This window comes from Dreissena polymorpha, chromosome 5 (genome assembly GCF_020536995.1).
Source record: "Dreissena polymorpha isolate Duluth1 chromosome 5, UMN_Dpol_1.0, whole genome shotgun sequence".
Lineage (NCBI taxonomy): Eukaryota > Metazoa > Mollusca > Bivalvia > Myida > Dreissenidae > Dreissena > Dreissena polymorpha.
Genome location: NC_068359.1, coordinates 116,291,587 through 116,303,827, shown reverse-complemented (window position 1 = coordinate 116,303,827; position 12,241 = coordinate 116,291,587). Strand labels below are relative to the sequence as shown.

Sequence of the window (12,241 nt, the reverse complement as noted above, 5' to 3'; positions counted from 1 at the left end):
AGCTCCAGTCTGCAGTTCAGGCTCTGTAGTACTGAAGCGTGACGTGTGATAAACATTTTGACAGCCAGTTTGCAAATCGCAATTAATTAGTGGCAGATTATCAGGTTATCGGGTTAAAAGCAATATGCGACCGTTTGATCTTTTTGTTTCCGCATGTGCGAATATCACCTATTATTACTGTTGAGTCATAATATTTCAATCAAACCTTTATGACAATAATTAAAAGTTTTTGCTCAGTGATTTTTTTCGCGATAATTAAGGTGTTTAACTATGATTTTTAAAAGCTGTCATTCTTTCAAATTTTATTAACACATTCTTTGGGAAAGACCTTGCCGACATACTGTTTTAAATCGGCAAGTGCCCCCAAAATAAATTGTGTAACAGTACAGTAGGGCATAATATTGTGGGAAAAAACAATAACATTCAAATAACAAGAGCACTGCATAACGGGTGCCACGCTCGGCTGCGAAAGCTTGTCAGAATTTTTTATTTTTTTTTAGAGGTCACAGTGACCTTGACCTTTAACCTAGTGACCCAACAAGAGATGTGTTCGTCAGAAACACAATGCCCCCTACTGCGCCACTTTGAAATAAAATTTCTATCAAAGTTTATCAAAGAGATCATAGCCAGAGTTCATCATGTATCTATGGACTTAAGTCCACAGGTATGTAATGAACACTACTATTAAAAACTAAGTACATGAAAGAAATGATAATTATATCATTTAAAATAAGAGGGCCAAGATGGCCCTAGTTCGCTCAGCTGAGAGGAGTCCGTTCATTCAATCTTTACCAAACGTCAAACTTGACCTAGATATTGTCCAGACAAACATCCTGGTCAAATTTCATCATTATTGAACCAAAACTCTGGCATATGGCGTGATTTTGTTTTTGACCTGGTGACCTATATTTTGAGTTGACCCCCCTTACCAAACATCAAACTTTGCTGACAAAAATAAATATTATGACCAAGATTCAAAAAATCTGAAACAAAATTGTGACCTCTATAGAGTCTTTACAAGGATTTTGTATAATTTAATGAAAATTTGGACAATCTAAGGGCAATAATTATGGCATTAATTATGTGATATATATAAAACCAATCTTTTTACCAAGTTTCATGATGATTTGGCAAAAAATGAGACTTCTAGAGTGTTCACAAGCTTTTTTTACTATATAAATATAAGAAAACTGCCCCCCCCCCCCCCTGCAGCCATGTTTTTCAAATGACCAGAACCATTTTCGTTTCGAACTCAACTCTCATATCAAGGAAACAAATGTTCTGACCAAATTTCATGAAAATTGGGCCAAAGATGTGACTTCTAGAGTATTCACATGTTTTCACTATATACATATAGAGAAAAATGCCCCACCCACTGGCGGCCATGTTTTTTCACTGATCTAGACCATTTTCGAACTCGTCCGAGATATCAATAAAACCAATGTTTTAACCAATTTTCATGATGATTGGGAAAAAATTGTGACTTCTAGAGTGTTAACAAGGTTTCTCTATAGCCAAATAAGGAAAACTGCCCCCCCCCCCCCCCCCAGCAGCCATGTTATTCAACTGACTGGAACCATTTTCGAACTCAACTCTCATATCAAGGAAACAAATGTTCTGACCAAATTTCATGGAAATTGGGCCAAAAATGTGACTTCTAGAGTATTCACATGTTTTCACTATATACATATAGAGAAAATGCCCCGCCCACTGGAGGCCATGTTTTTTCACCGATCTGGACCATTTTCGAACTTGTCCGAGATATCAATAAAACCAATGTTTTGACCAACTTTCATGATGATTGGGCAAAAATTGCAACTTCTAGAGTGTTTACAAGGTTTCTCTATAGCCAAATAAGGAAAACCGCCCCCCCCCATCTCCCCCTGGCAGCCATGTTATTCAACTGACCAGAACCATTTTCGTTTCGAACTCAACTCTCATATCAAGGAAACAAATGTTCTGACCAAATTTCATGAAAATTGGGCCAAAAATGTGACTTCTAGAGTGTAGGATGACCTTGACCTTGTGAAGGATGACCTTGACCTTTTACCACTCAAAATGTGCAGCTCCATGAGATACACATGCATGCCAAATATCAAGTTGCTATCTTCAATATTAAAAAAGTATTCATAAAATGAGTGATTTTGGCCACATATATTTGACCTCTGACCTTGAAGGATGACCTTGACCTTGACCTTTCACCACTCAAAATGTGCAGCTCCATGAGATACACATGCATGCCAAATATGAAGTTGCTATCTTCAATATAGCAAAAGTTATTGCAAAATGTTAAAGTTGGCGCAAACAGACCAACAGACAGACAGGGCAAAAACAATATGTCCCCCACTACTATAGTGGGAGACATAAAAATGCCCCGCCCACTGGCGGCCATGTTTTTTCACTGATCTGGACCATTTTCGAACTCGTCCGAGATATCAATAAAACCAATGTTTGAACCAACTTTCATGATGATTGGGTAAAAATTGTTGATTATTGATATCGTCCGAGATATCAATAAAACCAATGTTTTAACCAACTTTCATGATGATTGGGTAAAAATTGTGACTTCTAGAGTGTTAACAAGGTTTCTCTAGAGCCAAATAAGGAAAACTGCCCCCCCCCCCCCCCCCTGCAGCCATGTTATTCAACTGACGGGAACCATTTTCGAACTCAACTCTCATATCAAGGAAACATATGTTCTCACCAAATTTCATGAAAATTGGGCCAAAAATGTGACTTCTAGAGTATTCACATGTTTTCACTATAAACATATAGAGGAAAATGCCCCGCCCACTGGAGGCCATGTTTTTTTCACCGATCTGGACCATTTTCGAACTCGTCCGAGATATCAATAAAACCAATGTTTTGACCAACTTTCATGATGATTGGGCAAAAATTGTGACTTCTAGAGTGTTTACAAGGTTTCTCTATAGCCAAATAAGGAAAACTACCCCCCACCTCGCAGCCATGTTACTCAACTGACCAGAACCATTTTCGTTTCGAACTCAACTCTCATATCAAGGAAACAAATGTTTTGACCAGATTTCATGAAAATTGGGCCAAAAATGTGACTTCTAGAGTGTTCACATGTTTTCACTATATACATATAGAGAAAAATGCCCCGCCCACTGGCGGCCATGTTTTTTTCACTGATCTGGACCATTTTCGAACTTGTCCGAGATATCAATAAAACCAATGTTTTAACCAACTTTCATGATGATTGGGTAAAAATTGTGACTTCTAGAGACTAGTGTTAACAAGGTTTCTCTATAGCCAAATAAGGAAAACGTCCCCCCCCCCCCCTGGCAGCCATGTTATTCAACTGACTGGAACCATTTTCGAACTCAACTCTCATATCAAGGAAACAAATGTTCTGACCAAATTTCATGAAAATTGGGCCACAAATGTGACTTCTAGAAGGTTCACATGTTTTCACTATAAACATATAGAGAAAAATGCCCCGCCCACTGGCGCCTATGTTTTTTCACCGATCTGGACCATTTTCGAATTCGTCCGAGATATCAATAAAACAATTGTTTTGACCAACTTTCATGATGATTGGGCAAAAATTGCGACTTCAAGAGTGTTTACAAGGTTTCCCTATAGCCAAATAAGGAAAACTGCCCCCCCCCTTCTCAAAATAAAATGCACTTTTTAACAAAATACGCTTTAAAAAGTGTATTTTTTCTGCATTTTTACTATAAAGTGTATTTTTTCTGCACTTTTTTCATAATTAAGTGAACTAAAGTGCATTTTTTCTGTATTTTCATTATCTTTAAGTGTATTTTACTGTACTTTTAGTGTATCTTCTGTAGACAAAGTGCATCTTTTTATGCAATAAGTGCATCTTTTTTAATGAAGTGCATTTTTTGTGCATATTAGTGTATCTTCTGATTTGCAAAAAAAATATTCTTTCTGTACAAGTGTAGTTTTAGTGCATCTTCATAAAAAAGAGCAACACTATAGCAACTAACTGAAGTTAAAGGACAGAGATATAGTGTTTAATAGGAGGATTGTACTGAATTCTTTTTTATCTTCACATAATTTTTATGGTCTTATTGTTGCCATTTGTCTGCTCATAAAATATGTGAATCAGTAGAGCAGCTTTTAAAGGGAAAAGAACAACTAAATCAGGCTGTGGGCAACTAATTAAAAATAATGAAAGTGTCAAAAATATTATGTGGGCGTGCCAGAATCAATTATATCTCCACAACATAAAAAACAAGGGACAAAATTGTCACAAAACCAGGTTTTCATTGTAAAAAATAATCTGATAAAGGGAGAAAACTCAAACTGAACTTTTGAAATGACCAAAAAAAATTAACCCCCTTTGTAATTTTTTTTTTTTTTAGATCAGATAAGAGATCCATTAGCATCATTTTAGATCAGATAAGAGATCCATTAGCATCATAAACACTAATCCCTATCAGTGCTCCATCTAGCCCAAACAAAGGGGTGTTTATAGACTTTTGATTGGTTCTGGCACCATCTATTTTAAAACAAACCACTTTTGATTGGTTGGAGCTCAGCAAGTTATTTGGAGCACAGAAAGTTATTTTTAGTAAACAATGTGTATATCAACAATAAGTTTGTTGCAAAGAAAATTCAAAGTGGGTGGTTAAAGTGATATGGTCTCATAGTTCAACAACTGCCGTTTTTTTGGAATACTGAAGAACAGCTGTAACAGGTTTGTATTTTCATTTCTGCATCTCTTTTTAATTTAATTAATTATGATCATTATCATATTTATGTATTGTCACTGGGAAATGTAAATGGATAAGTAAATGTAATGCAATTTTAAGGAAAAAAACACCATTTGAATTATTATGGCTGTATTTTATGGTTATTGTCATCTTAAAATTTATTTATACCTATTTCTTGTCATTAATTCTTTTCCCCATATTTAATAAGAACTTTTATATTTTATATTTGAAGGTTAAACCCCAAGGTGAAATTTACATTGATCGGAAGATCCATTGGACAGAATGTGCATCATCGCCTGCCAAAAAAGGGAACAAAAGGGGGACTACCTGATGTATGGACATTTATACCAGGTTTTACCCTGCACGAGCAGGCCAAGTTGAGGGGAACAGGAGTGGGAAACCGCGCCCTGTAGCTTGTCCTTGACCAAGAAAAGATGGATTTGTTGAGAGGTAAAACTATATAATAAAGGTTATTGCATTTAAAAGACGTCACACTTCCGACCAGTTCACACAGCCAAAGGAGACCACATATATTAGTACATTTATAAACAGTATTTTCTACCAAACGTTTTTTCTTTAAATTATTTATGAAAAGCGTTAAGTCACATATGATCACGAGATTAAAATTGCAAAAATAAACAAACAAAAACAACAAGCCAACAAACTTGTTTTGATTTAAATTTATGATATTTATAGCAACTGTTGAACAAGATTACCATAACAGCAATATTTAACACTTACATTATAAAATATCTTTCAGGACCTTATCTCAAATGAGATCATGCACGAGATGCGCCTCACAGACCATGACAGTAGTATTCAGACCTGATCAGCTGGTGAACTGCTCTATAAAGGGTGGTTTATGAATGCATTCTTTGTAAGGAACAGTGTATAACAACAAATATAGTGACAGGGGCTAAGCTGCTAATATTGTCAGCATGTATGCAGTGATTTTCCTTGGAAATTCAAAACAACCTGTATATACTGGCTCTCAGAAGGGCATATTTTAGCGCAATAATGAACAAAAAAGGAAGATCTTAAAAATAAGGTATAGATTTATATAAATTTCATGAATACGGTTCATTTATCATACGTTAGGATCCAGAATATGATTGAATTGAATGTGCTGCTTTTGTCCATATTAAAAAGGGATTTGGAATTAATGTAATATATAAAAATCTAGTAAATGATAGGGAAAACATTTCAGCTTAAGGAGGGGAAAACTTAAATATTTTTGAAGCGGAAACCACCTGTATTTGGCTGTTAATCAGTAACCGGTAATCAGAGGGGAGAAAAATCACTGGTCTGAGCTTGATATTTAAAGTTGTTAATTCCAGATAGGCAATAGCCCGTTCGAATCCTCTCTTATGTAGATATGTAACCTTTGTTTTTGTTTTTTAAGGTTTAACATTCTAATAAAGTGTGTACTTATCTATTAAATTGTACTTTTTGTTTTTTATGTATGTGTTTACACAAACCTTTCATTTAAAGAATGAATGCTGGCTTCAAAATGCTGGGATTTTTTAAAAATTTGGTAAATTTTTAAGCATACTAATTTGAAGTGATGAAAAGTACACTTAAGCGAATAATGCGCTTAAAAAATTCACTTCCAACACTTCATAAAGTGTATCATTTGTATGACTGAAAATGCACTCAAGTGTATTAATGCGCTTAAAAATTCACTTTTAATACTGTAAGGTGTATTATTTGTATGACTGGGAATGCACTCGAGTGTATTAATGCGCTTTAAAAAATTCACTTTTAATTTTGTAAGGTGTATTATTTGTATCAGTGGAAATGCACTCAAGTGTATTAATGCGCTTACAAAAATTCACTTTGAAAACTCAATGAAGTGTTTTATTTGTATGTCTGGAAATGCACTCAAGTGTTTAAAAAAAACACTTTTTACTAGCTGTGTTTATACATATAAGTGTATTTTTTCCACGAAATAATACACTAAAGTGCTATTATTATGATAATAAGTGCGCTTAAGTTTATTTTTAAGCGCATTTATACACTTGAGTGTATTTTAAGACATACAAATAATACACTTCATGGTCAAAGTAAATTTTTTAATGCGCTTAAAAAATTCACTTTGAATACTCCATGAAGTGTATTATTTGTATGAGTGTATTAATGCGCATTAAAAAATTTACTTTGACCATGAAGTGTATTATTTGTATGTCTTAAAATACACTCAAGTGTATAAATGCGCTTAAAAATAAACTTAAGCGCACTTATTATCATAATAATAGCACTTTAGTGTATTATTTCGTGGAAAAAATACACTTATATGTATAAACACAGCTAGTAAAAAGTGTTTTTTTTAACAGAATAAAATGCACTTGTTAAGCAAAAAATACGGTGCCAATAACATGCGCATTTAATGCGCATTAAATGCGCATTTAGTGCACTTTTTTGAGAAGGGCCCCCCCCGGCAGCCATGTTATTCAACTGACCAGAACAATTTTCGATCTCAACTCTCATATCAAGGAAACTAATGTTCTGACCAAATTTCATGAAAATTGGGCCAAAAATGTGACTTCTAGAGTGTTCACATGTTTTCACTATATACATATAGAGAAAAATGCCACGCCCGCTGGAGGCCATGTTTTTTCACCGATCTGGACCATTTTCAAACTCGTCCGAGATATCAATAAAAAAATGTTTTGACCAACTTTCATGATGATTGGGCAAAAATTACAACTTCTAGAGTGTTTACAAGGTTTCTCTATAGCCAAATAAGGAAAACTGCCCCGGCCACTGGCGGCCATGTTTTTCAACGGACCGGAACCACTTTTGAACTCAACCAACATATCATTAAGACAAACATTTTGACAAAGTTACATGAAGATTGGGAATGAAATGTGACTTCAACAGTGTTAACAAGTTTTTTCTTTTTTTTTGACCTAGTGACCTAGTTTTTGACCTGGCACGACCCAGTTTTGAACTTGACCGAGATTTCATTGGGACAAAGCTTCTGACCAAGTTTCATGAAGATCGGACAATAAATGTGGCCTTTAGAGTGTTTATGAACAAATGTGGACGGACGGACAGACGACGGACAAAGACTGGTCACAAAAGCTCACCTGAGCAATCAGGTGAGCTAAAAAACCTAAGACAAATCAATCATTTTAGTTATAAATAATCAAAATAATAAATCTGTACAGTAACTGTGAAAAGAACTTCAATTTGTGGTAAGGAAACATAAAATATGAGATTTATAATTATATAAATTACTTCCCTTGAAAATAATTGTCTCTAACAAATCTCTATTTTTGGTAGCAAATAATTAAAAGCCACTACCGTGACTGTAGATTCACCACTCAAAATGTGCAGCTCCATGAGATATACATGCATGCCAAATAAAGAAAGTGGCTATGTTCAATATTGAATTATTATCTCCCTTTAAAACTTATTACTTCCCTTAAATGTGTATTTTTTACCGTAGACCTCGAATGACCTTGACGTTAACCTTTTAACCACAATGTGTTTGTCAGAAACACAATGCCGCCTACTGCGCCGCTTTGATTTATTTAACAAAAATATATACATGGGCAGGTCAGATAACTATGTCCATTTAAAGCTTATTACTTCCCTTGACTTTGTTTTTTCGACCCTAGACCTTGAAGGATGATGTTCACCTTGAAATATTACCACTCAAAATGTGCAGCTCCATGAGATACACATGCATGCCAAATATCAAGTTGCTATCTTCAATATTTAAAAAGTTATGGCCAATGTTTAGGTTTAAGCACGACGCATACGGCGGACGGCGGACGACGAGCTGGCTATGACAATAGCTCGGGTTTTCGCCGAGCTAAAAATGGTTTCCTTGTTTTTCATTATCTTCTTCAAATTTATTGGATTTAAATGATGTGTACTTACTTAAAACAAGAGGGCCTAAAAGGCCCAAAGTCGCTCATCTGAGATAAAAAGAAATGACCTGTTCTTTGCAGCCCAAGATATCAATGAAACACAATAATGTTCTAACCAGGTTTCATGAAGAATGAACAACAAATAACCCCCTGGCGGCCATGTTTTTTTAGCAGACCTGAACCATTTTTGAAGATAATGTGTCTTCTAGACTGTTCACGTGTTTTCACTTTTCTACATATAAAGACCCCTGCCCCACCACCTGGTGCCCATGTTTTTCCACTTATCACGACCATTTTCAAACTCGTCCGAGACATCCACATAGCTAATGTTTTTACAAAATTTCATGATGATTAGGCAAAAAATGTGACTTCTAGAGTGTTCACAAGCTTTTTTACTATATAAATATAAGGAAAAAGACCCCCCCTGGCAGCCATGTTTTTTTACCGATCCAAACCATTTTCAAACTCAACTGTCGTATCCAGGTGTGGTATTGCGGTCTTGTTTGCTTACGCAAGTGAACCGGTCACAGGATGGTTACGGGTTATGTTACTTTGTGAGCACTTATGTAATGCGAAAATATTTATTCGACAAACACTTATTTCCGGGCAGGATGACACCGCTGATTGGTTGTAATTCAATTAACTAAAGGTATTGCCGTTTACTTAAATATAATTTTATAAACATATTATTCAACAGTAGGCTGTTTTGCACTAAACAATTTAGAAATATGAAAATGTATCGATTTTATATTTCATTTCATTAATATTGTGTATCATTCATTACCGTTTTATTTTCAATTTTCTGACATCGTTTTAATACATAAAGCCTGAAATGATTAAATCTTGATAAATGAACTCTGCAAATAAGAAAGGTAAATCTTGACTTTGCAGGTCTTCTGATTCTGATTTCTATCTCCAGAAACTTATAATTGAAATAATTTCTTTATTGTTTTCATAGAGTATCCATTTGATATGTGTTAACATATATTAAATATGATTATATAAAGTGAATTATTATGGAATCTTGTTTTGATATGAAGTTTCCATTTAAATTACATATTTTTTGTTAATTGTTAAAACATGCATTTAATACTCCTTCTGTGAAATATAATATATCAAACACTTCAACTAGCTGGTATTACTGACCACTGATATTAGCATCTGGCCTAGGAATCATGATTCTGTCAGTTTGTGGTCATTATCAATTTGTTCAGGGCAACTCATGCTGGTTTTCTAACTGTATCAGACACTACCTGGCTAAGAAAGCTGAGTGGTAAAAAGTTGCACACAGCAATGATCAATATCTGCAGGGAATTTCTCAAAGATGGCTTATCAGTAATAGTTCCCATTATAGATTAATTTGCTAAAAACTGATAACAAAAAATATTAATGTGACAAAACAATAAGAACAGATTTACACAAGAAATTACAACTTAGCCAAAAATGTCATTATACTAGAAAAATATGCATTTAACTTTAAGTTTTTTGAAACCAAGGGGTCTTACAAATTCTAGAGCAGAAGTAAAAATAGATTGGGAAACATGACTCAGCAGGTTAAACAAGGGAGATAGATACTGCAAAATTGTGAACATGTTGTCTTTCTTTCAGCTATCTCTTAGTTGATAGGCTTACCATGAGTAATAATGACTAAAACAGTTATGTTAATTATGAAAATTCTGTGTTATGAAAAATTAAATGATACAGTTAATGGTACATAATAATGACATAATAAAACCAAACTTTACTACACAGGAAACAAATGTTCTGACCAAAGTTCATGCAGATTGGGCAACTGAATTAAATAAATAATTTTAAAGAGGTTATGAATTAATGGTGTTATTTAATTTTAAGAATCTATAGATTATTGCAAGTTTAATATGCAAAATAGGATGGATATTAACTTAACATTGTCTTCATTGTAAGAATACATTAAAGCAGCACTTTATAACATAACTAGAGTGTTAACAAGGTTTTACAATAGTCATATATGAAAAAATGCCCCGCCCCCTAGCGGCCATGTTTTTCAACCAACCGTCATCATTTTCAAAATTGTCCAAGATATCATTGGGATGAATGTTCTGACCAAGTTTCATGAAGATCAGACAATAAATGTGGCCTCTTGAGTGTTAACAAGATTTTAATAAAGCCATATATAGCCATATAAGAAAAAATGCCCCGCCCCATGGCAGCCATGTTTTTCAAGCAAAGGCTACCATTTTTGAACTCATCCAAGATATCATTGGGACAAATCATCTGAGCAAGTTTCATGAAGATTGGACAATAAATGTGGCCTCTAGAGTGTTAACAAGGTTTTACTATAGCCATATTAGGAAAAATGCCCCGCCCCCTGGCGGCCATGTTTTTCAACCCACCGGCATCATTTTCGAACTCGTTCAAGATATTATTGGGATAAATCTTCTTACCAAATTTCATGAAGATTGGGCAATAAATGTGGTCTCTAGAGCGTTAACAAGATTTTACTATAGCCATATAAAATGAAAAATGCCCCGCCCCTTGGCAGCCATGTTTTTCAAGCAAACGTAACCATTTTCAAACTCATCCAAGATATCATTTAGACCAATCTTCTGACCAAATTTCATGAAGATTGGACAATAAATGTGGCCTCTAGAGAGTGAACAAGGCAAATGTTGACGTCGCACAACGGACGACGGACAAAAGGCGATCACAACAGCTCACCATGAGCACGTTGTGCCCAGGTGAGCTAAAAAGATAGAAAATATTAATGTTAACTTTATAACATTTGTCCATCTATATTCAGATCACAAATATAACACAATTATGAACATTATATATAGTTACAGTTAAAACAACAGGGAACAGAATGGTGCGAGTTACCATAACTCGGTAACTGACAAGGAAACAGGGGACAAAATTGTCACATAACCAGGTTTTAAAAATGAAAAAAAGTCTGCTAAAGAAAGAAAACTCAAACTGAACTGATTGTTTATAATTGCGACTGCCCCCCTCGTTTAAAAATAAATCTATTTTTAGTCGTGGCGACCTTGACCTTGAAGATATTGACATAATTCTTTAGTGTGACACACTGTCCAATGATGGTGAACAAATGTGCCAAATGATTTAAAAATCTCACAATGAATGACATAGTTATGGCCCGGACAAGCTCATTCATGGCCATTTTTGACCTTTGAGCTCAAAGTGTGACCTTGACATTGGAGATATCGACGTTATTCTTTCGCGCAACACACCGTCTAATGATGGTGAACACAATTTTAATGTGCCAAATGATTTTAAAATCTCACAATGAACGACAAAGTTATGGTCCGGACAAGCTTGTTCCGCCCGCTCGCCCACCGACATTCGCATATCTACATGTAATAATCAGTTTTTTCCTTCGGAAAACCTGGTTAAAAACGCTAATGAGAATGATTCTTTTTCATTGACTTGATTCTGATGATGATGATATAGATGATGATTAGAAAGATGAATAGAATATTTTTTTGAATGAAAATGTTGTTTTATAGCTGAATCTTAGAAAGGAAGAAATAAAATCATTTTAAGTCTATACATTGTTTAGTACATGTACACATATTTACCATAAATTGAACAGTTGGCCATACACTCATCAACTCCAGACTCCCTATGACCCAACCCCATCTTAAGAGGCCACTCTGCTTAAGC

At 34.8% G+C, this 12,241-nt stretch overlaps 1 protein-coding gene across 3 annotated transcripts in view; it reads right to left on the bottom strand.

Annotated features, from left to right (window-relative positions):
* The window catches only part of LOC127832548 (serine/threonine-protein kinase ATR-like), a 272,751-nt gene that overhangs the window by 169,161 nt on the left and 91,349 nt on the right, over positions 1-12,241 (bottom strand). The gene's annotated exons all lie outside the window — the stretch shown is intronic.